Source organism: Cervus elaphus, chromosome 12 (genome assembly GCF_910594005.1).
Source record: "Cervus elaphus chromosome 12, mCerEla1.1, whole genome shotgun sequence".
NCBI classification, from domain to species: domain Eukaryota; kingdom Metazoa; phylum Chordata; class Mammalia; order Artiodactyla; family Cervidae; genus Cervus; species Cervus elaphus.
In genome coordinates this window covers 30396030-30421832 of record NC_057826.1, presented here as the reverse complement: position 1 = coordinate 30421832, position 25803 = coordinate 30396030, and the positions used below count along the sequence as shown (strand labels likewise).

Below are 25803 nucleotides of genomic sequence, written 5' to 3'. Positions count from 1 at the left end.
GAACTGTCTTAAAAGCCTTTGGCAGAAAAACAGTCCTCTCCTATCGCCTTGAATGTGAGATATTTGACCCTGAAATGCACCAGCTGTTTAGTGACCTGACATTTTTATGGCTGGTGAGTTCACACCAAGAGCTTGGCCTTCCGAGTCGGCTAGCGGCACTGCTGGGACAGGTCGGGCCGGCCCCGTTTCAGACGGCGTGCTTCAGCGGTGGGTGCTGCTGAAGGATTAGCGCAAAGGGGAGGAGTCTGTGCCACGCAGTCTGGAGAAATGACGCTTCCAGGGCAGCTGGCATAGACTTTCCCTCACGAGCATGTGGTGCAGCTGACCCTGGCCACTCCTGGAACTATCCCCATTAAAATCAAAGCATTAAAATCCTCCCCCCAGATGACTGTTCCCAAGCTTCATTGTCCTGATTTCTATGTGACGCACTGGAACCTGATCATTCTTGAGTTGTCTGTTTCTGGTGTGCATGAACTGGGGCCCTCGCAGACTTCCATAGTACCTTCACTTCCCTGTTTTGGGAGCTGGGCAGAGCAGTTCTACAACTTTCCATCAAAGGGTGTCATGGTTCTGCCTCAGAGGTCTCTAGGTGCCAGGGAGTCACTGCAGCCTGCTGACTAACTAGCATTAAACACGCTGTCCTGATGGCATTGTTCAACAGTCACACAATTGCTTAGAGCAGATTACGTTTCAGCAGCCAAGAAGCGCATTCCAGAGTGTCCTTTTGTTTTCCAGGCAGCCGCGGTAATGCAGATCCTCAGAGCCCCATGGGAGCTGCATTGCAACCACATGCGTTGATTTAGTCATAAAATCAGTGCATGCCGCTGACACGGCTCTCCCTGTACAGGACTGTGACCTGGGCAGCGTGAAGTTGGAAGCAGAGGAAGGAGCAAATCTAACTCACGGGATGGGCCCCCTGCTCTTGTCACGGGGGTGGCCACAGCTGGATGGCGCTGTTTGAGCGGACGCTGCATTTTAGATCCAACCAAAACACTTCCCAATGAGGAGGCTTCAAAACTGTCTCAGACGCATCCTCTGACAAGAACCTTATAGCTCACAAATTATGAAGGAGACACGGCAGTGGGCCTCACACATTTGAAGAGGGAGAAGATTTATTTTCTATTTCCCTAGAAGGCAGAGCTGCAACCAATGGGTGAAAATCACCCGCACACTGATTTCACTTCTCCTAACCTGTAGTGCGTGTGTGCTAAGTCACTTCAGTCGTGTACAACTCTTTGCGACCCCGTGGACTGTAGCCCGCCAGGCTCCTCTGTCCATGGGGATTCTCCAGGCAAGAATACTGGAGTGGGTTGTCATGCCCTCCTCGAGGGGATCTTCCCAACCCAGGGATCAAACCCAGCTCTCCTGCATTGCAAACGGATTCTTTACCATCTGAGTCACCAGGGAAATCCCAGTTGCATGTTATCATGGCCCTTAATTCCTGAATACTGCAGTATGCATTTCCTAAGAATAGGGCTATATTCATAGATTATTTCACTACATCTATCAGCTTTACAAATTTATACTGATATGTGTGTCTAATCAACAATGCATGTTCCAATTTTGTCAGCTGGGATAAGAATGAATGTCCTTTACATCATTTCACCCCTCCAGAAAAGGATCTAGTCCAAGATTCAGATATTGCATTTAGTTGTCATATCTCTTTAGCCTCTTATCAGCTTTTATCTTTCATGACATTGATATTTTTTAACAGTAGTCCTGTCATTGGAGAATGGCTGCCACAAAGATGACCATGTTCTAATCCCCAGAACCTGTGAATATGTACTATGTTACCTTACATGGCAAAGAGGGCTGTGCAGATATGATTACGGATCCTGACACAGGAAGTCTGTCCTGCATCATCTAGGTGGACCCAATGTAATCTTATAAGGGTCCTTATAAGAAAGATGCAGGAGGATCAGAGAAGATGTGGGAACAGAAGCAAGAGGTAGTGTGACTTTTGCCTTTGAAGATGGAAGGGGGCCACAAGCCAAGGAAAACAAGTACCACCCCCCCCCCCCGCAACCTATTTCTTTCATGGTTTTCACTTCTTTTGTGTTCTTTTAGAATTAGGTAATAAATTCTCAGCTGGAAGACACCACACATGGTATCAAGAAATCACATCTTGAAACACTTTTGTCCATCCCTCTTAGGTGACATAAGTTCTGATCACCCAGTCAAGGCATCACCCAATTTCTTCTCTGTGTAATTAATCACAGGGTTTTGTTCTTTTTCAAAATTAATAAGCACTCTGCTCCTCACCAAAATATCCCCATAGGTTTAGCATCCATCAGTGGTTTTTGGCTGAAACAATCTTTATAATAATTACAAAGTAATGATATAGTTCAGTTCCAACATTCTCTCTGCATTTACCAGTTGGTCTCAACGTTCTACTGTAAGCAAGATCCCTCCTATCTCTTCCACTGTTAATTATCTATGATTAATATGGGCTCATAAAGTCCTGTTTTGTCAGTAATTTTTTTATGCTCACATTGTTCTAGATTTGACCAGAATGAGCCCTCTCAAGCTTGCTCCTGTGTCCTTGTAACATATCATATTTTTAAAAAAACATTGTGATTTTCTAACAAAACCAAAGTTTCCAGGTTTATCTTGTACCTACCCTGCCTCAGCCTTGGAGTGAGACATTTCTCCAAGGAATTCTGATGCCTTTCAGCGGGCATATTATTAGAGATCAAGATTTATTTTGCTTCTTGACCCTTTCCACATAGTGAGGAAACATAAACATGTATATATCCATATAACACACATACACAGAAATCTGTGCTATGCTTAGTCACTCAGTCGTGTCCGACCCTGCGCGACCCCATGGACTGTAGTCTGCCAGGCTCCTCTGTCCATGGGGATTCTCCAGGCAAAATACTGGAGTGAGTCGCCATACTCTCCTCCAGGGGATCTTCCCAACCCAGGGATTGAACCCAGGACTCTTATATTGCAGGCAGATTCCTCACCATCTGAGCCACCAGAGAAGCCCAAAAATATACATGTGCACCAAAACAAATATACCCATAAGATGTTTTAGAAATGACAGCTCACACCAATACCCCAAATTCTACTCTATCCCCACAGGGTCCTCCTTGTCTCCTCTGCTGTATTTGTATGTCTCTCCTTCCAGAGTGAGAACTCCAAGTCCTAAGCATATCAACACATTTACTCATTTGCTCACTCCTATATTGAATATAAAAGAGCTTCTGAATTGCTTCTTACACAACACTACTGAAAACTAATCTACTAAAGAGCACAGAATTTGTATGCAGTGTTCTCTTCTACTTCCCCTCCCCACATTTCACTCTCCTCCAGACTGAGAAAGATAATCGAAAAATGTGTGCATAAAACTACTTGGATTGGCTCTTTTTTCCTCCCCCTTTTGTAAGTGTTAAGTGTTAGTCACTCAGTCCTGTCTGACTCTTTGCAACTCCATGGACGGTAGCCTTCCCTCCTCCAGGTGATCTTCCTGACCCAGGAACTGAACTCGGGTCTCTGCATTGCAGGCAGATTGTTTACCATGTGAGCCACCAGGGTATAGTAATGTTTTGAAATACACTGCTGCTGCTGCTGCTAAGTCACTTCAGTCGTGTCCGACTCTGTGCAATCCCATAGACGGCAGCCCACCAGGCTCCTCCATCCCTGGGATTCTCCAGGCAAGAACACTGGAGTGGGTTGCCATTTCCTTCTCCAATACATGAAAGTGAAAAGCGAAAGTGAAGTCGCTCAGTCCTGCCCAACTCTTGGCGACACCATGGACTGTAGGTAGGCTCCTCCGTCCATGGGATTTTCCAGGCAAGCATACTGGAGTGGGTTGCCATTTCCTTCTCCATGAAATACACTAGTTTCATTTGTTTCCATTTTCTTTCAGTTTTGGTTAGGTTTTGTCCCCTTCTTAATCTTACTAATTTTATGTTTTAAATATGCAGTCAACCAACATACTTTCAAAGTCAAAACTCTATGAAAGAGATATATACATAGATTCTCCTGTGTCCCTTTCACTCAACTCTGAAGTTGTAGGTACTCAGCTTTAACATTTAGTGGAAATGATGCCCAGTTGTGGACGTGTCTGGTAGTGAAAGTAAAGTCCAGTGCTATAAAGAACAATATTGCATAGGAACCTAGAATGTTTGGTCCATGATGAAAGATAAATGGGATGTGGTCAAACAGGAGACAGCAAGAGTGAACATCAACATTTTAGGAATCAGTGAACTAAAATGAATAGGAATGGATGAATTTAATTCAGATGACCATTATATCTACTATTGTGGGAAAGAATCTCTTAAAAGAAATGGAATAATGCTCACAGTCTACAAAAGAGTCTGAATTGCAGTACTTGGGTGCAATCTCAAAAATGACAGAGTGATCTCGATTCACTGACAAAGCAAAAGATTCAGCATCACAGTAATCCAAGTGTATGTCCCAACCACTAATGCCAAAGAAGCTGAATAGTTCTAAGACCTAAAACCAAAAAAAGATGTCCTTTTCATCATAGGGGACTGGAATGCAAAAGTAGGAAGTCAAGAGATACCTGGAGTAACAAGCAAGTCTGGCCTTAGAGTACAAACTGAAGCAGGGCAAAGGCAAACAGAGATTTGCCAAGAGAATGCACTGGTCATGGAAAACACCCTCTTCCAACAACACATGAGATGACTCTACACATGTACATAACCAGATGGTCAACACCGAAATCAGATTGACTATATTCTTTGCAGCCAAAGATGGAGAAGTTCTATACAGTCAGCAAAAATAAGACCAGGAGCTGACTGTGGCTCAGATCATCAGCTCCTTATTGCAAAATTCAGACTTAAATTGAAGAAAGTAGGGAAAACTACTAGGCCATTCAAGTATGACCTGAATCAAATCCCTTATGATTATACAGTGGAAGTGACAAATGGATTCAAGAGATTAGTTCTGAGAGAGTACCTGAAAAACTATGGACAGAGGTTCATAACATTGTAGGAAGCAGTAACCAAAACCAACCCCAAGAAAAAGAAATGCAACAAGGAAAAATGGCTGTCTGAGGAGGCCTTACAAATAGCTGAGAAAAGAAGAGAAGTGAAAGGCACAGGAGAAAAGGAAAGATATTCCCATTTGAATGCAGAGTTCCAAAGAAGAACAAGGAGAGATAAGACTTATGCAAAGAAATAGAGGAAAACAATAGAATGGGAAAGACTAGAGATCTCTTCAAGAAAATCAGGGAAACCAAGGCAACATTTCATTCAAAGATGGGCACAATAAAGGTCAGAAACGCTAAGGACTTAACAGAAGCAGAAGAGATTAAGAAGAGGTGGCAAGAATACACAGAAGAACTATACAAAAAAGATCTTAATAACCTGGATAATCATGATGGTGTGGTCACTCACCTAGAGCCAGACATCCTGGAGTGTGAAGGTCAAGTGGGTCTTAGGAAGCATTACTATAAACAAAGCTAGTGGAGATAATGGAATTCCAGCTGAGCTATTTCAAATCCTAAAAGATGAATCTGTTAAAGTGCTGCCCTCAATGTGCCAGCAAATTTGGAAAAGTCAGTAGTAGCCATAGGACTAGAAAATGTCAGTTTTCGTTCCAATCCCAGAGAAGGGTAATGACAAAGAATGTTCACATTACCGCACAACTGCAAGTTTCACATGCTACCAAGGTAATGTTCACAACCCTTCAAGTTAGGCTTCAGCAGGATGTGAACGGAGAACTTCTAGATATACAAGCTGGATTTAGAAAAGGCAGAGGAGCCAGAGAGCAAATTGCCAACATCCACTGGATCATCAAAAAAGCAAGAGAGTTGCAGAAAAACAACTACTTCTGCTTTATTGAGTATGGTAAAGCCTTTGATTGTGTGGATCACAACAAACTGTAGAAAATTCTAAAAGATATGGGAATATCAGACCACCTTACCTGCCTCCTGAGAAACCTGTATGCAAGTCAAGAAGCAGCAGTTAGAATCGGACATGGAACAAAAGACTGGTTTCAAAATTGGGTAATGTGTACATTGAGGCTGTATGTTGTCATCCTGCTTATTTAATTTACATGCAAAGTACATCATGCAAAACAAAGGGCTGGATGAAGCACAAGCTGGAATCAAATTTTTTGGGAGAAGTATCAATAACCTCAGATATGCAGATGATACCACCATAATGGCAGAAAGCAGGGAGGAATTAAAGAGCCTCTTGATGAATAAAAGAGGAGAGTGAAAAAGAAGCTGGCTTTAAATTCAACATTCAAAAAACTAAGATCATGCCATCCAGTCCCATCACTTCATGACAAATATATGGGGAAACAATGGAAAGTGAGAGACTTTATTTTTTGGGGTTCCAAAATCACTGCAGACAGTGGCTGCAGCCATGAAATTAAAAGACTCTTGCTCCTTGGAAGAAAAGCTATGATGAACCTAGACAGCATAATAAAAAGCAGAGACATCACTTTGCTGACAAAGGTCCATCTAGTTAAAGCTATGGTTTTTCTAGTAGTCATGTACGGATAGGAGAGTTGGACTATAAAGAAGGCTGAGCGCCAAATAATTGATGCTTTTGAACTGAGGTGCTGGAGAAGACTCTTGAGAGTCATTGGACTGCAAGGAGGTAAAACCAGTCCATCCTAAAGGAAATCAATCCAGAGTACTCATCAGAAGGACTGATGCTAAAGCTGAAATTCCAGTACTTTGGCCATCTGATGCAAAGAGCCAACTCATTGGAAAAGACCCTCGTGCTGGGAAAGATTGAAGGCAGGAGGAGAAGAGAATGACACTGAATGAGATGGTTGGATGGCATCACTGACTCAATGGACATGAGTTTGAGCAAACTCCAGGAGATGGTGGAGGACAGGGAAGCCTGGCATGTTGCAGTCCTTGGGGTTGCAAATGTCAGACTTGACTGAGCGACTGAGCAACAACAAAGTTGGAGGTACTCAACCTGAACGTTTCTTTTATAATGATAAATGTAAGCGTTCACTTATTTTTCCTTCTTTTTTGCACAAAAGGTAGTATGCTCTTTTTCAGTGAGCCTTTTACACTTAAAATCTGCTGGAAATTACTCCATATTGATTCACACAGATCTTCAACATCATTAATGTTTGCAGCTGCATTGTATCCCATTGTGCCTACTGAATATGTGTGTGTGTATGTATTAAGTTGCTTTAGTCATGTCTGACTCAGCGACTCTATGAACGGTACCCTCCCAGACTCCTCTGTCCATGGGATTCTTCAAGCAGTAATACTGGAGTGGGTTGCCATGCCCTCCTCCAGGGGATTGTCCTGAGCCAGGGATCAAACCCGCATCTCTTATGTCTCCTGCCTTGGCAGGTCGATTCTTAAGCACCACCTGGGAAGCCACTGATTAAACATAGTTTATTCGACCAGTCGCCAAAATTTTCCAGTTACATATATCATTGCAATAAATAACCTTGTGCTTCTCTATTAATTATTGTTGGAGGTTTATTTTCAGTATAAACTCCTAGAAGTGGGATCACTAGGCTGAAGAGTCAACACCTAGGTCATTTTATTAAGGACTGTTAAATTCCCCTCAGAGGGGCTGTACCATATTGCGTGCCTTCCAGCCGTGTGTTGGTTTGTGCCTAATAGATTCAATCAGTTCTTACAATTTCCACTGTTACCCGCCCTCACCAGCAACGAAGCACCGTCATCTCTCCTCTGGACTATGGCAATGGCCTCCTAACTAGTCTCTCTGTTTCAGCCTTTTCCCCCCATAATCTATTCCCAACGTAATAAACAAAGTGATGTTTTCAAGGTGTATGTAAAATCGCTGCAGTCTGCTGAAGCCCTGCCTAGCTATCTCACTTAGAATAAATGTAGCAATTGTCACAACAGTACCTTTGGTCCTAAATGGTCTGGATGCCCACCCAGCTCCATCACCCCTCTGACCTCATCTGTCCCTGTTACTTTCCTTTTCTCCCTTGGCTTCTCTTCTTCCTTGATCATACCAAGTGCTGACCTACATCAGAGTCTTTGCACTTCTGTTTCCTTTGCCTAAAACACTCTTCCCTAAGCTACCACATCACTTTCTCTGTCATCTTCTTGAGAGTAATTTTCTTTTCTTTTTTTTTGGCTATATCATATGGCTTGCAGGATCTCAGTTCCCTGACCAGGGATTGAACCCAGGCCCCAGGCAATAAAGATGTGGAGTGCTAACCACTGGACCGCCATGGATTCCCTGAGGTTTTTCTTCTTATGTAACCTTCTTGCTACTCAATTTATGATTACAGTCCACACATATCCTGGCAACCATCCCTGTTCTCTGCTCTCCTTCATAACACTTATCATATATGTTACATACTATTTTTTTTAATTACGTCTCCTGCTCCAACCCCACCCATTAAAATAAAAGCTCCATGAAGTCAGCAATGTTACTCTGCTTTGTTCACTGAGGATTCCCAGCACCTGGAACAAGGTCTGCCATACTAGAGGATCTCACGGTGTGTGTTAAACTGAGTGACTGACTTCAATATACCATTCTCTTTGATAGATCAAATATGCAAAAAACAGAGATGATGTGACTAATGCAATTGATGAGGCAATTACCAATACATTTTCTACAAAATAAGTCTTTGCTGTAGGTACTATTGTGTGCATCATAGGATATTTAGCAGTGGCTCTGGCCTCTACCTTCCCAAGATGTGACAAGCAAAAATGTCTCCAGACACTGCTAAGGGTCCCCTGGGGAGTAATATCTCTCCCAGTTGACACCCACCCATCTATGCTTATGTTCCTAAAATTAAGCCATACATGCACCAAAAGAGCAGAACTTAATAATAAAAGTTTAAACAAAAAATATCACCATCATTTGGGAAGAAGATTTTCCAAGAAATACTGGGTCAAAAGTTAACCAAAACTACATCTAAGATCTGTTTAAAATAGGGTTGCCAGGTGCTTGCTTCTGCAGCACATATACTAAAATTGGAACAATACAGAGAAGATTAGCATGGCCCCTGTGCAAGGATGACACGCAAATTCGTGAAGCGTTCCATATTTTTAAAAGACAACCTCTTTAACAAGTGGTGCTGGGAAAACTGGTCAACCACTTGTAAAAGAATGAAACTAGAACACTTTCTAACACCATACACAAAAATAAACTCAAAATGGATTAAAGATCTAAATGTAAGACCAGAAACTATAAAACTCCTAGAGGAGAACATAGGCAAAACACTCTCCGACATGACTCACAGCAGGATCCTCTATGACCCACCTCCCAGAATATTGGAAATAAAAGCAAAAATAAACAAATGGGACCTAATGAAACTTAAAAGCTTTTGCACAACAAAGGAAACTATAAGTAAGGTGAAAAGACAGCCCTCAGATTGGGAGAAAATAATAGCAAATGAAGAAACAGACAAAGGATTAATCTCAAAAATATACAAGCAACTCTTGAAGCTCAATTCCAGAAAAATAAATGACCCAATCAAAAAATGGGCCAAAGAACTAAACAGACATTTCTCCAAAGAAGACATACACATGGCTAACAAACACATGAAAAGATGCTTAACATCACTCATTATCAGAGAAACGCAAATCAAAACCACAATGAGGTAGCATTACACGCCAGTCAGGATGGCTGCTATCCAAAAGTCTACAAGCAATAATTGCTGGAGAGGGTGTGGAGAAAAGGGAACCCTCTTACATTGTTGGTGGGAATGCAAACTAGTACAGCCGCTATGGAAAACAGTGTGGAGATTTCTTAAAAAACTGGAAATAGAACTGCCATATGACCCAGCAATCCCACTTCTGGGCATACACACTGAGGAAACCAGATCTGAAAGAGACAGGTATACCCCAATGTTCATCGCAGCACTGTTTATAATAGCCAGGACATGGAAGCAACCTAGATGCCCATCAGCAGATGAATGGATAAGGAAGCTGTGGTACATATACACAATGGAATATTATTCAGCCATTAAAAAGAATACATTAGAATCAGTTCTAATGAGATGGATGAAACTGGAGCCTATTATACAGAGTGAAGTAAGCCAGAAAGATAAAGACCAATACAGTATACTAACGCATATATATGGAATTTAGAAAGATGGTAACGATAACCCTATATGCAAAACAGAAAAAGAGACACAGATGTACAGAACAGACTTTTGGACTCTGTGGGAGAAGGCGAGGGTGGGATGTTTCGAGAGAACAGCATCGAAACATGTATACTATCTAGGGTGAAACAGATCACCAGCCCAGGTTGGATGCATGAGACAAGTGCTCGGGCCTGGTGCACTGGGATGACCCAGAGGGATTGGGTAGAGAGGGAGGTGGGAGGGGGGATCAGGATGGGGAATACATGTAAATCCATGGCTGATTCATGTCAATGTATGGCAAAAACCACTACAATATTGTAAAGTAATTAGCCTCCAACTAATAAAAATAAATGGAAAAAAAAATAGGGTTGCCAGATAAAATACAGGACACCCAATTAAATTATAATTTCAGATAATAATTTTTTAGTGTAAGTATGTCCCATGCAATATTTGAGACACATTTACACCAAAAAATTTATCTGTTGTTTATCTGAAATTGAAATTTAAATGCAGAGTTTGATATGTTACTTGCTAAATATGGCAACTCTATAAAGTAATGAGTATATACGTTGTTATCTAAAAAATATAGCTAAAAAAATATATAAATAAATAAATAAAAAATATAGCTAAAATATATAGAATAAAACCCAAATTCAAAGGCAAAGTTATGTATGTTGATGTTTTCATTTCTTAGCCAGAGAATGACTAAAAATTAACTAAAAGTTTAAACAATGAGAAAAGTGCAAAATAAACAGAAAGAAAACAAAATTAGTAATCTAAAGGAATGTCTCACAGCTAAGTTAATTAAAAGAGGAACTCTTGCCCACTCTAGTTACAGCCTTGATGGTAAGACTGTAATACTTGGAGACACTGGATTCTTGGGGAGTGTTGAATATATTCTGATGACTGTACATCTACTCAGCCCTTTTCTGAATGCCCTATCTCTGTCTTCTGTTGGAATCTTTTTTCTTTAGATATATGACCACATGTCTTTGCCGTGCTATGTAATGTCCATCAGATTTTGTCTGCAGCCTTTAATCTTTTGACTAGAGGAAGCTCTTTAGTCACAAGTGTGGACATCATTGCATAACCTGGTGACTTCAGAAAACACCTACTTTGTGTCCATTTAGCTGATTCAGTTGGATTAACTGAGATTGAGTGATTCTCATTGTCTCTCTCCATCATTATCTCTACAGATGAGTTCAGTATTTTCAAGGCATTTCTCTCCTACATCCTTTTAGACACATTCAGGATGAGATGGTTAGATAGCACCATCAACTCAATGGACATGAATGTGAGCAAACTCCAGGAAATGGTGAGGGACAGGGGAGCCTGGTGAGTGCAGTCCATAGGGTTGCAAAGAGTCGGACACGACTTAGCGACTGAACAGCAACAGGGAGATGGTACCACCTCCCTGAAGGCATGGGCACCCAAGACACGCACCCGTAAGTGACTGGACTCCCTGAAGGGAGCAATTGTATCAAGCAACTTTGAGAACCAGGATGGGGACAAAGAAGTAAGGCCTATTGTGTATGATTGACTATCACCATATGGTCATTTCCCAAGCCATGTTCTTCTTATCAGTGGTGGCCCTGCTGCAAAATTTCAGTTCGAAAGAGCGTTACAAGGGGAAAAAATCCCAACCTTTATGTAGCATTTCCTAGGTAGTAAACACAGGATTTCCTGCATCCGAAATGACTTCAATCAATTGCTTGTTCCTTCGAACATGGCCTGGTGACAAATTTGGACACGGTTCCATTAAGCGCAGATAAGCTTGTTGATTGAAATCTCCTCTAGCTGAGCAAGGGGTTTGGCCACGTGTGCAGAAAGTTCACAAAGCTGTCCATCCCCACGGGCCTGTGAGCTGCAGAAATGAGTTTTTATCTTATACTGATTCCTGCATGGTCTTAGTATTTCTTGGGTTTCCATGGCCCCCCAAGGAGACTAGAGTTGCTGAATCACCTGTTTCTTCTGAGAGCTCAAGAAGGCAGCATGGAGGGTTAACGCTGAGCTTTTGAACACGAGCATCTGTGAGAGGGAAGGGGAAACTTTCCAACTCACACTCTCCACAGGAAGGAAGTGTGTTCAGTGGAAGGGCCGGAATCCCTCTCTCTTTCTCTGACATAATTCTGGTCACACCAGGATAATTTGTAAATCTGCATTAGAAGCAGTTCCTTTCCCCATTTCCCATTCCTAATAAGGTGCTTGTGATGAACTAAGTGAGTGGAATTCTCTCCCCAGACTTCAGCCCCTCTTTGTTTTAAAATCCTTTAGTGAGCTGCTGCCGGAAGCATGTGGTTTCGTAACTCCCAAGATGCAGTGTTGGCCTGGAACACATCTGTAGTTTAGTCATCACAATGATGTTTCAAAGAGTCACAGCAACCTCTCCCATTTGCCAAAGGACAAAGGATGTACGGGATTTTGATTCTGTAATATTCTATAGAAATATGGTATCCATGCCATTATGTGGGAGGCACTGGGGAGGAAACCTTTTCAGGAAAAGCCAGGTGAGTCTTTGGGGTGAGGATTTGTAATATCTCCATCATGTTGCCTCAGTTGCTGTCAAATATAAATACCAGCTGTGTACCTGGACATAATCCCTCTGGCACGTCTGTGCTCATAGACCACAAATCTGCAGCTTTAGTGAATCAGTGAATTGCTACCATTCATTTCCTTAGAGCCTTTGGGCTTGGTTGTTGAGAATCAAGAACTATCTGTTTACCCTATCTCCAAGTTTTAATGAATTTATGAAAATGAATTCATTAAAATATGGCTGTATAAGTTTGCATGATCAACATTTCAGAGGAAATTTCATTTTAGAATAATAAGTATCATTTAATAAGTCTAGGCACTACAATAAGCATTTGTCATAAAACAACCCAATAAAAACCCAGTGACTCATATTTCACAGAGGAGGAAACTGAGGCTCAGGAAAAGTAAGAAAATTTACCCAAGGGCACACAAAATTCAAACATAATCTGACCAAAAAGTCTGAGACCTTACAAATATTCATTCTTAAAAATTTGCAAAAGACACTGAATTGCCCACCTAATACATTTTTTCACTTCTATGTTGATGCTGCTATTCTCTGAGATTAAAAATTGAAACTAGAACAGAGCTTGAGGCCATTTTGACTCACTGTTGCAAGTGGGAATTTTCTGATGGTGGAACAGTAATCCTAGAATCTGGAGGCTGGAGGAGACATCAAAGGACTACTATAGTGGACACACAAGTTTCAGTTTCCTACTATCAACTCCTCTTTCTTCTGCTAACCATCCTCTTCCATCAGTGTGGGGTCAATCAGAAGGTTCCCACACTCCTAAATCAAAGAACGGACATGAGACCCAAGCAAGGCTCGTAGAGCTGAGGAATGCCAAACCTGGTTCCAGCAATGGGCCCTGGAGAGACTGCCATTAGCTCTTGCTGTTCAAAACTCAGGAGCTTCTATAGTCCTTTCTGAAGCTGAGCTGATCTTCAGCTTACCCAGCAATTCTGAGAATGGGCCAGAGTCAGATTCTGCTGCTGGAACTGAAGAATCCTACAAATGTCTGATCTGGGGTATTCAAAGGACTGAGGGGCCAGCCTCGGCTTCTGCTTTAGCCAAAGGACTGTTTGAACCAAACATTTTGCTTTTAAAGTTTGCAAAGTCTCGTCTAAGCACCCTTTGTCCTTGGTGGTTTAAACTGTGACGATCTAGCTCAGTTCTTGGGGCCTATAATTTTTATTTTGCAAATGGGGGCTTCGCAGGTGGCGCAAGTGATAAAAGATCTACCCCAATGCAGGAGACTAGGGGTCTATCCCTGGGTGACAAAGATCCCCTGGAGTAGGAAATAGCAGCCCACTCCAGTATTCTTGCCTGGGAAACTCCATGGGCAGAGGAGCTGGTGGGCTACAGTTCATGGGGCCGAAAAGACCTCAGTCCTGTTCTAAGAACAGGACTGAGTGACTGAACAGAGCACATTTTACAAACGAATTAAAATATGAGGAGAGGGTGGCACCTTAGGAGCCCCTTTAATCACCATCATCTGTACACAGTCAAGACAGACAGGAACAACTGCTGCCCCAACGCACCCCGCTGCCAACACTTTCAAACTTGCTTCCAAATCACGTCTGAACTTTCCTTTAAACAACTTATTATAACCAGCAAACTGTACGACAGCACGTTCTTTGTATACACATTCAATGTTGGCAGTTTTTCTTACTTCCTACTCCATGCCTGTCAAAAGAGATTTGCTCAATAATTTCTTCTTTAGAGCTATTGAAATTTATAAAATTTTAAGGGACCCTTCCAAATTCAAGACCAAATCTAAAGAAGTTGATCAGAATTTTTAAGCTACATTCCTCCCTATTCCTCATACTATCATTTTCCAAAAAGGCAAAAATCTAAAGTTCCTTGTGAAAAAAGAAAAACAGAGGCTCAAACCTAACTCAGTTTTTTGGCTTGAGAAGAAACGTAATCTTATGTTTAACAGTGAATATCTGGTTGTTTTTTTTTTTTTTGGTCAAAAATAGATTTCTCCTCTTTTCTATTTTTATAAATGAGCTAAAAAGCAATGTGAACAATTGAAGGGCATCTAAAGAGCTATATCAGGGTTGGGAGGTTTATGGCAATGGTGGTTGGAATAGATAGTCCTCAGGACAGGAACAAATTGAATTCCAAAAGTTCAGGTGGAAGTTTGTTTTTAAAACTTGAAACATATTTTCCATTGGAAATCATATTTAAAATGATAACTGTATCCTATAAGTTATCCTACAAAGGGCTTTCAGACTATTCTAAAATTCCTGATACTACAGTAAATAGTCCTGGTTCACATGGTACAGAAAGGAACTTGCTGAAATCTGATACCTCTTTCTTTACCCCTCACCCTAGCTTCCCAGCACCCTTTGCTTCCCTAGATCTCCTCTGGGGCCCTCTCTGTCAACAGTATAAGCCCTTGGCTTATACTTCCTCCAGGTGCTACTACCCTCAGGTCACCTGCAGCAAAATTACACCAGGGGCTTATTAAAATGAAAATTACTAAGCCCTATCTCTTACATAGAAATTTAATTTCTAGAAGGACTCTGCATTTTAACCGGCTCCCCAGGTGATCATTTCACACACTGAGGTTTGAGAGCCGTTGCCCTAAGTGTTTTGCTTTTCGACTGCCTATTTTCACCTCCGCCCCAAATCCAAGTTTCTGTTCACTCCAGTTCACTGCTCTCAGCTCAAGTGCAGATGACAGCAATAGATTAATGTAAGTTTATAGAATACTTGGGTGATGGAATCCTCAGGGTTCCTGCCCTCTTATTTACCTGTGAAAGCCCCTAATAATCATTTTTAACAACTATGTATATTTCTTTTCAGATGCAGCTAGACAATTGTGTGTGTGTGTGTGTGTGTGTGTATGGCAGGGGGTGGGAGAATTGAAATTATATATGTGGAGAGATTTTTGCCTTACTTTAAAAAAACTTAATCAAATGTATTTTCCAACCTGTTAGGTATTTTGTGACAATAGAATTTTAAATGATTACTTAATATTTTAATTTTATGACAAGTTTTTTGACAAGTTTCCTCTCTGTTGAATATGTGTCACCATCACAAATAAGGCTCTGATGAATATTCTTGTATATAGTCTTTGACAGAATCTCTCCATTTGCCCTTGGGATTCATTTCTGGAAATAGAATTCAGAGTTTCTCACTGCACACTGCCAAAATGTCCTCTGGAAGAAATCGTACCAGTTAACATTCCCAGAGGCTGGGTGTGATAGTTCCCTTCTACTAACTGCGCCACCACCAATATTGAGTCATTTCAGGATTAGGAAACTTTCAGGCACTTTTCTTTTTTTAAATGAGGGATGATCCAACCTGTGACTTCAAAGAATAAGGGGATAAGGAAGAGAGATCAACTGGAGCTGTGGGCAGAGACCCAGAGTGTGATTCAGGAGCTGGGGCCTTGGTACCTGGACTTTGTGGCTGTCAGTCCGAGTCTTTCTATGAACCACACCCACAGGAAGGCTGAATGGATCATAAGGCCACAATCCAAGCAGAACCGCTCGCCTGGCAGTGGCTCTCCTACTTTTCCAGGCAGCTAATCAGTGGTTCACACGTGTTTGGGTAAGAATAACACTGGCAGAATTAGAATTTCCTACATCCACCCAGAGATCCCAATTCAGTCATCATGAGGTACAGAGGAAACTGTTTTGTTACGATCCCCATGTGAGTCTACCATCAGTGGCCTGGCACCTCACTTAGAGAAATATTTAACTAAAGGAAGGGGAGATCATCTTTGGAGGGCCAACCGTATAAACACAAACTTATCTCAGGAAATCACTCCAGTATTGCTCTTTCCGAGAGGAATCCATTCTGAGCAGCTTCACAATATTATAATGATTCTTTTGCTTTGTATCAGAGGGCCCCAATGTTTTTGGTACCAGGGACCAGTTTCACGGAAGGCAATTTTTCCATTGACCAAAGGTGGAGGGCGGGGGTAGAGGGCTTGGGGATGATTCACATGCGTTACACATGCTGCCGCTGAACTCACAGGAGGCGCAGCCCAGCTGGTAACGTAAGTGATGCGGGGCAGAGGAAGCTTCGCTGGCTCGCCTGCCACTTATCTCTGCTATGTGGTGCAGTCTGTGGCCTGGGGGTTGGGGACCCCTGTCCTACAGTAAAAGAGGCGCCTATCCCTGAATGAGGTGCTCCTCCAACTTACCTAGCTTTCCATCCACCCCCAGGCCTCAGTGTCTCTAACTATTACAGTGGTAGCTTATCAAGTCATCCTTCCTGCTCTAGCCTCATTCATGAGCACTAAGCTGGTTTGGGGCAGAGTAGTGCTCACCAGAGAGAAATGAGAGCAAATGCTGGCAAACACTTGTGATGGCACAACCCTCTGTGGTGTAAAAGCAGCTTGTGAAATAAAGGCTGTAACAGAGTCAGAGCCCAAGTACCTCCCGCCATCCCAGGAAAGGGCTCTAAGGCAAAGTGCCTCAGCCTGGACAACACTGAGGAGAAAATCTGCATTAGCATCCAGGCTTCCCACTTGCCACTTCCAATTACCATCTCAATGTGTGCTTGAAGGGTCTCTGTCAACACTGCTTAGATCTGAATTCAAGTTCAAGGGAGATAAAAAGAGTTTGTAGATCTGAAGTACAGGCACGCCTTAACCTCAGGCAAAGTAGGTGGTTACCCACATCTGTGGGCTGAATTGCATCCTTCAAAATTCACGGGAGTCCCTTGGACAGCAAGGAGATCAAACCAGTCAATCCTAAAGAAAATCAACCCTGAATATTCATTGGAAGGACTGATACTGAAGCTCCAATACTTTGGCCACCTGATGCAAAGAACCGACTCATTGGAAAAGCTCTAGGAAAGATTGAAGACAGGAGGACAAGGGGATGACAAAGGATGAGATGGTTGGATGGCATCACAATTCAATGGACATGAGTTTGAGCAAGCTCTGGGAGATGGTGAAGGACAGGGAAGCCTGGCATGCTGCATTCCATGGGGTCGCAAAGATTCAGATACAACTGGCGGACTGAACAACAACAAAATTCGTATGTGGGAGACCCCATCCCTGGCACCTCAGAGTATGACTGTCTTTGCAAATATGATCTTTAAAGGGTAAGAGGTAACTGGGGTTAGATGAAGTCACTAGGGTGGGCTCTAATCCAATATGATTGGTAAGAAGAGGCACTGAGGACCCAGGTGCACACGGAGGAAAGGCCCTGTGAGGATGGGGAGAGAAGACAGCTGCCTAGAAGAGGCCTCAGAATGAAATGAACCCTGTAGATGCTGGGGTCTCAGACTCCTGACCTCTAAAATCAGAAGAAAAAACATGTTCTGTTGTTTAAGTGACTGAGGTCTGTAGTACTTGGTTGTGGCAATCCCGGCAAACTGAAATGCTCGCTATACTATGATTTGAACAACTCTCTCTCCTCTTGATACCCAGAATATTCCCATGAGAGGCAGCTGGTCCTCTGGCTCTGGCTATTCAGTTTAGTAATCTCTCAACATTAAACACACACACTTCTGAGCCAGGCAACTGGTTTACTCATCTCTAGTCTTAGACTGCATATCAGAGTCTCAATCTAATTCAACAAACATTTATTAAGTACTAACTATATGCCAGACACGCGAAGTGATAAATACTGTAAAATATAGATGTAACCCTGGTAATTGAGACACTGACTGTCTGGGGAGGGAGAATGCTGCTTGGTCTAAGGGCTGTGATGGAGCGAGCTTTGGGAGGACAGCAGTGGAGATGACGAATTTTGCTTGAGGGAGCTGAGGAGGCCCCACAGAAAAGGTGAGTTTGAAAGGATGAGTAGGAGGTTTGCAGATGAAGAAGAGGGAAATTCTGACTAAATGGAATGGTATGTGCCCAGACGCAGCAGTATCAGATCAAGTGTGTTTGGAAATGATGAGAACCTCAGCGGAGCTGGAGTATAAATAAGTTTGTTGGGAGAAACTCAAAGGGCCACAGGCACCATCGTCAGGATGGCGGCAGGACAAAACCACTCGGCATTGTGCACGTTGGTAGGGGTCCTCCAGGCTCCCCAGACTCTTTCAGCGTGTCTGCAGCATGTGGATGGTCCCTGCCATTCCAGCTCTAGTGCATGGGCTTTTAAGAATACAGGGAGGCCAGCATCAGAACCCAGGTCCCCCATTTCATCTTCCCACGCTTGGCTTTCCCTTCTGGGGAGCGGGAAAGGAGCCAAGTAAGAGATGAGGGCTGAGCTAGCCTCTAACATCTGCTCAGGAGAACATAATATCTTTATTGCTGTCTGTGTGTCCAAGGTTCAGTCAGCTTGTCAGAAACTCTGATGCTGTTCCTACTCCTTTCTGTGTGGTCACACCAGAATCTGTGTGTTTTGGCGAATATCTGATACTCTTCCTATTTATAACTATTTCCCATGTTATTCACTTATAGGGCTTCTGGAGTCCAATGTTCTGTCAAATCTCAGTTGGCTGGGAGTACGCAATAGTCATTAACACCACAGCTGTTTTTTTTTTTTTTTTTCTTTTTAATAGCTTCCATGTATAGCTCAGTTGTTAAATATTCTTAGATAAGTTTAAAACTGTGTTAAAACACATATATCTAGCTGGGTAAAAATGCTCATTTGTGTTAAGCGCCTTTTAAAATTAAAATATCAAAGCTAAAAATAAAAGTTCATCATTATCCAAATGGTAAAATATTCATTTTTGCCTTTTCAAGTATAGAAGAGTAAAAAGTATTTTTGAAAATGTATTTCCTGTCTAATCTAAACCAAAGCATAATCTTTGCTCAAAGTAAAATATCCTAGGGCTCTGTGCAAAGAACCAAAAACCTTTTTTCTTTCATCTCTTCTGCTTCCCTATAATCTATTTCAAGAACAAGAAAGTTTGGTAGTTGCCTATTCAAGTGTTGAATTTCTTTTCCATACAGAATTTTTAATACCTTATGTTAAAAACTGACTATCATATCTCTTAATTCCATAATAATCCTTTATCATTTAGCAGCCTTTTAAAATAATAGCATTATTGAAATGTAATTCACACAACATAATTCACTCAGTTGAAGTGTACAATTCAATGGCTTTTAGTATATTTACTAGATTGTCTAACCATCACCACAATCAATTTTAGAATATTTTCATTACTCCAAAGAGAAAGCCCACACCCTTTAACTGTCACACCCTGTTTCCCCTCATTCTCTCCCCTCCAGCCCTAGGCAACCACTAATCAACTCTGTGTTTATGGATTTGCCTGTTCTTGACATTTTCTATAAATGGAATTATACAATATACAGTCTTCTATAACTGGATTCTTTTACTTAGCATATTTTCAGAGTCCATCCATGCATCAGAATTTCATTTCTTTCTATTTCTGAGTAACTCAATTGTATAGGTATTTATATACCTATTTTGTTATCCATGCATTGGTTGATGGACATCGAACTGTTTCCACATTTTGGCCGTTATGAATAATACTGCACAAGGTTTTGTAGGAACATGTGTTTTCATACATATTTGATGGAGTCAAATTGCTAGGTTCTATCATTTTGAGTACTTTCCCATGTTGAACACCCTCAGATTTCACAACTAATGAACAGAGGGGAAGATACTGGTTAATGTTGTGTCCATGCACACAGGAAAGAATTCACTTTGTTACCAATATCACTACATAATTCTCTGACCAAGACAAGAACTGAGTAATAACTCACCTCTGACTTATAGAAAGGCAGATAAGAAAGGATTGGGTCTATTTGGGGATTTCAGATTTAAATTTTCTCAATGCTCCTTACTAACCGTAACACTTTAGGCAATCTCAATTTCCTCATTTGTAATGTGGACAAAATATTATCATTATATGGCACATGGATTAAATGAAGTATTTTAAAATGTTTATTATTTTATCTAAAACATAGTAAGTAGTCAATAAAAAGCTGGTTACAAGTGGTTTGGTTGGAATACAAGTAGAGATGAGGGAGCAGAAAGTAAGTTGGACTCATAATGCATAGAGATTTCATGTGGGCAATGAGAAGTTGAATGTTAGATCCCTAAGCAGTAAGGAATCACAAAGACGCTGGTGTAGGGGAGCACCACCAACAGAGCTGAGTGTTGGCAAGAGCCTGTAGAATGGGATAAAGTTGGGCTGCTCTTCAGGAATCTTATTGCAGGAGTCCTGAGAGAAGGTAATAAGGGTCTGAGATAAAGCAGAAAGCATAAACATTTAAGTGAGGAGTCTATTTGAAAGTCTTTCTATAAAGGCAGACTATATAGACAACAGAGACTGCTTAAATTTTGAAGGCAAAAGGGAAGCTGAAGCTTTTAAGCCTATACCCAAGAGAATAGTGATGTCATTAACAAGGAACAATGGTTAAGAGAAAAGATAAGTTCAGCTTTGGCTCAGAGGGGTTCGAGGTACCTGTGAGACATGAGTGTGAAGGTGTTGAGCAGACAAGTGGAAATGGGAACTGATCATGAAAGGGTCCAGGCAAGAGATTCTGGAGGTGTCAATACCTGCCAAGAATGTGGGGAGCACTGTGGGTGACAGACCTTCACGGGAGGGTTGAAACTGCCATCAAGAAGAGAAGGACAAGAACTGAGGAGAGATGCATGAAACCTGTCTCACACGCCTAACGAGGTTACCAACAGGAAAATCCTTTTCAGCTGTCAAGTTCTGCAAAGACTCAAATTGATGAGAAACAGAAGAATGAACAGCTGCTGTAGAGAAGGTCAACCAATGGTGCAACTGGGATTGATTTTTTGATGGTTCTGAGAAACAGTCAAATGAAATAATCACACTGCTAGTCCTTGGAAAGGATATGGTAACAAAGGAGACATTAAGCCAAGCTATTTTTGACAAGAGATTTTCTCCTCTATGCCTCAAATAACCAGGTTGTCCGGTCCAACTTTCCTGATTATTCCAACTGCATTTTAAGTCTGCATTTTCAGTCATGCTTCCAAATTAGAGTGACGATTCTTGGGGGGCTTCTATGACAAGGCACCGGTGGAAGAATCGATAGTGCTATCCACTGTCCCTTTTAAGGAGACAATTTCTAGAACAAACTTTTCTCCATCACACATTTTGCATCAGGTCTTCAAAATATAAATAGTTCCACATTTGAAAGTTTGCAGTCAGTCAAAGGATGATGGTCTGTTGGTGACATTTGCCTTTTAATTTCTAGCAAAATCTTACTCCATGTCTCCCCAGATTCATTTGGTCAGAACCTGAGGCTAGAGGAGGGTAGGATCCAGAAAGACAGGAGGCTACTGTACCCTAAAGTTTCCCAGGTGCCAGCACTCAACACCTGTAATCACAATGGATTTTCACAAGGACCTTGAGAGATCCTTGTGAGATCCTTTGTCTCCAATTTTCAGATAAACAAATGGTGACTAAGTTAGAGCTGACCAAAGTCAAAAGCTAGTTAGTGGCTGAGCTATAAGTTGAACATATATTTGTCTGCCTCGTGTTTTGTCTAGTAAGTAATTTCTTTTCTGTCAGGTGTGTGAAGATCCCTACACTGCTCACCACCGTGGTCCCCAATGCAGTAATGCTCATACTCTCTAGGTGATGGCATAGCTGTGCTTCATGGCATTGGATCCCCACTACCCTAAACCATTTAGTATTTCATCATTTTATACTACATTCACCTTTTCATACATTTTTCTGGATACATTTTATTCTCAAACGCCTCTATGACTGAATGAAAGAAAATTACACCTATTTCAGCTTAAATATTTTTCCTATGCCCTTCTTAGATAAACCTGTGATAAGAGAAGCATTAAAATAGATTTTGTGTCAATGAAAAAGTGAGTCTCAGATATAAATTATATAAATAGCTTTCCATAATCAGGATTGCAAAAGTGAAAAAGACACATTTGAAAATATTTAGCAACAATAAAGTTATTCTCAGAATGTAAGAGTTAGTAATAGTTGTATATGTTAGTTGCTTGTGGATAATGCAAGTATAACAGCCATTTTGTACAAAAATTCTACAAATCACAGAAAACTAGGAATTCATGTGCAAATTAATTTATGAATTTAATAGCTTTTATGCTTCCTCCAAATAATACATTAAAAAGTCTTCCTTTTATATGTACTTCCCTAGGGAAGTACATATACAGTAAAGCATGCCTAGTGAGGTCTGCAATTTGACTAAAATAAATCACTAGTTGCCAACATTAAGGGGAAATAGTAATTTATTGGGCTGTAGTGAATTCAAGTTTTTTAAATTATAGTCTATCCTAGGGGGAAACTATCCCCATACAAATGCATTTACAAGAAAATTATTGGAAAAGTTCAGAAGCCCAGGCATTTAGTATATTTTGCAGTGACATAGTATTTTATTACAGTCGTTATTTGCCCAAGTTAAAGTGCTTATCAGACTTGATCTCAGCCACAAGAAAGTTTAAATAGTGAAAGAATAAGTAGTGTTCATTCCAACAATATCCCTGGTTCTTCATATTTGAGGTGTTCTAAAGTTTTCTAAGCTTTTTATTACACTACTTCTCAAAAACAGCTCCTTTCCTAAATAAATAAGGACTTTAAATATACAGATTTATAAGCTGTTTGACTTGGGTAATTTGTAAATTAGGTTGGAACTAAAAATGAACCACCACGTTTTATTAAAAACTAGTGTCCCGTCTCTGTGGGGGATTTTCTTCTGCCTGGCCAGAGTATATTTGGAAACTTTTCCTTTTATGGCTTTAAAGAGAGTTCAACCCTATGCACACGCTCACAAGCTCAAACAGAGTTGTGTGGTTTTGTACATCAGCCCTCAAGAGCTTCACTTCGTTTTCTAGCCAGCCCCGGCCCAGGGTCCTTCACGTAATCCCCCTCACGGTCATACCCACATCTCTTGAGCACCTGGCACAAACTCCTTCCCTTGAGTTAATCTCACTGTCAACACTCTACAAAAGGGGGCTATGTCCTAATAGCACGCGCGCGCGCGCGCACACACACACACACACACACACACACACACACACACAGTGATATGGATTAGAATCATGTCAACTTCCTGTTCTCTGACTGCCCCCTCCCACCGACCCTCAGCGCTGTCCCCCAGGAAACCCCTGGCCCTCTCTTCCATCCTCTTCAGAGGCTATTGCACCCTCCTCTCCACATCCTGCACTCTCAGTCCATGACCTCCCCATCTGCCCTCCACCCGCCTTCATTACTTTCCTTTCCTTTCCTTTCCTTTGCAGGAAAAAGCCTACTCCCTCCACCTTCTCAGGAACCTTGCCCCATTAATAATTCTCTCTCTAGTCTGAATGTTCTCTCTTTCCTTGGTTGATTTTTTCCCATTAGACACAGAATCTTCTGGATTCTCCAGCATCTCCCTGGTCCACTCCTTAAGGGCTGGCAGCCCTTAAATATAGGTGGCCCCAGGGTCCTTTGCAAAGCTCTCTTCATTACCCTCCACACTTTCCTAGGGTTTCCCCATATTCACCTACAAAGTTAGGGCCCAGGGAGGAGAGAAAACCACATCGGTTACTTTAACTAAGATACATTAATATATAGAATTGTTAACTAGGCATAAAGTCGTTAACTTGTTAAGTGAAAGGGTGAAGAGAGAGCTCTAAGGTATAGCAGGAAGAAATTCTACCTCTAGGACTGAAAGAACAAAAGGAAGAGGTAGCATTTAGAGAAGAGGCCCCATGAGGTGGGACTTGGACCATGGGGAAGGGGTCACAGCTGGGGGCTGGAATGCCTCATAGGCGAGCAACAGGAAGCTGGTTCCGCAAGTGTTAGAAAAACTGTACACTGGCCCTGACAACTACTGGCACGAACTGCAGCTGCTGGAGTGGAGAAGGGAGCCTCAGCTCTCCAACCTCAGCCCCACAGCTGCCCTCTGGCGGCAAAGCCTGCAGAAAAGGCAACTGGCAAAGCAGAAACGTGGTTTGCAGAGTCCCAACTTCAGCATCTGAAAATGAGTGAAGAGAGTGAATTTGGATCAAGAAAGAAAAACTGGCATGACCCCAGAGCCTCAAATACCACAGGGGGATTAAAATATAAAACCCATTTCCCCATCCCAAGCCTCTCTAAAGCCACAGACTCATTTAGCCAATCCTCCCTCCCTACTGAAATGTTTATCTGGATGTCCCATTGTTACTTCAAACTCTGTGATGTTCTAAGTCACTCTCATTACCCTTCTCCACCTCCTTCCCAGCCCTGCACCCCCCCCCCACATCATAATGAGACGTGTAAGTGTAATTGCACCATGAACACTCCCTACACTCCCTGTCCTTCGCTCTCCCCACTCAGTCAGTCCTTCCACTCACTGTAACAGCTCTCAAGTCCATCCCTCCTCTCCACCCGCACTGGCCAGTTTTCATCTGTGCCTTCGTTTCTTACCGGATTATCAAGCACTGTCTCCTACCTAGTCTTGCGGCTCAGATGGTAAAGAATTCACCTGCAATGCAGGAGACCCAGATTCGATCTTTGGGTCGGGAAGATCCCTTGGAGAACGGAATGGCTACCCATTCCAGTATTCTTGCCTGGAGCATTCCATGAACAGAGGAGCCTGGTGGGCTGCAGTACATGGGCTCACAAAAAGTCTGACGTGATCGAGTGACTAACACTTTGACTTTTCACCTAACTAGTCCTATGACTCACATTTGACCCTGCCGCCACACCCTGGGCTCTCATTCCCTGCAGATTCCCTAAACAAACAGTGGTCTTTCTGAAATGCAAAGCTTACTACCCTGACCTTTGCTTAAAATCCTTTACTGGCTACCCTTAACCTTCAAAATGAAACGCTCTCTGGCATGCATTAGAAAGCTCTCCTGTTTTAATTCTCATCTTGACTTCTGCCCACCACCTTACCCCCTCACTCAGTCCAACCAGAATTCAAGGATCTGAGTGTACAGTACCACTCTGCATTCCTATGCCTGGCTGTGATCCCCCTGGCCTTTGAGCACTTGAACATCTCCTTCCTCTTTCTGGTTAATCATACTTCCCACCTCTGACCCTTCTTGCCTTTCTAACTTCTTTCCATCCTTCAGGACTGAGCAAGGTGCTGAGTCCCAGGAGAATTCTCCCAGTCTCAGCCCCCACACTCACCCCCTAGTCTGTTGGTGTCTCTCCCATGAGCCCTCGTAACCCTTCCTGGCATGCTTCTTGGTGGTGTTACTGAAAGGTTAAACTTGAGCTCACTGGAGCCAACTCCCTATTCAGTTTCCATCACTTCATCTTGCTGTCTGTGACTCTGGGAAAAATCATTCAAGCCTAACAGCCCTCAGTTCCCACGTATGTAAACTGGAAAGCTTGTAATAGTACCTTCCTGACAGATGGTTATGAAGATTAAATGA

The 25803-nt window shown here is 42.0% G+C and overlaps 1 non-coding gene across 1 annotated transcript; it reads left to right on the top strand.

Moving 5' to 3' along the window:
- The first annotated feature begins 8881 nt into the window (after positions 1-8881).
- LOC122705935 lies at positions 8882-8988 on the top strand. Its single transcript, XR_006344206.1, has one exon. It is a non-coding gene; the product is annotated as a U6 spliceosomal RNA (small nuclear RNA).
- Positions 8989-25803: the final 16815 nt, after the last annotated feature.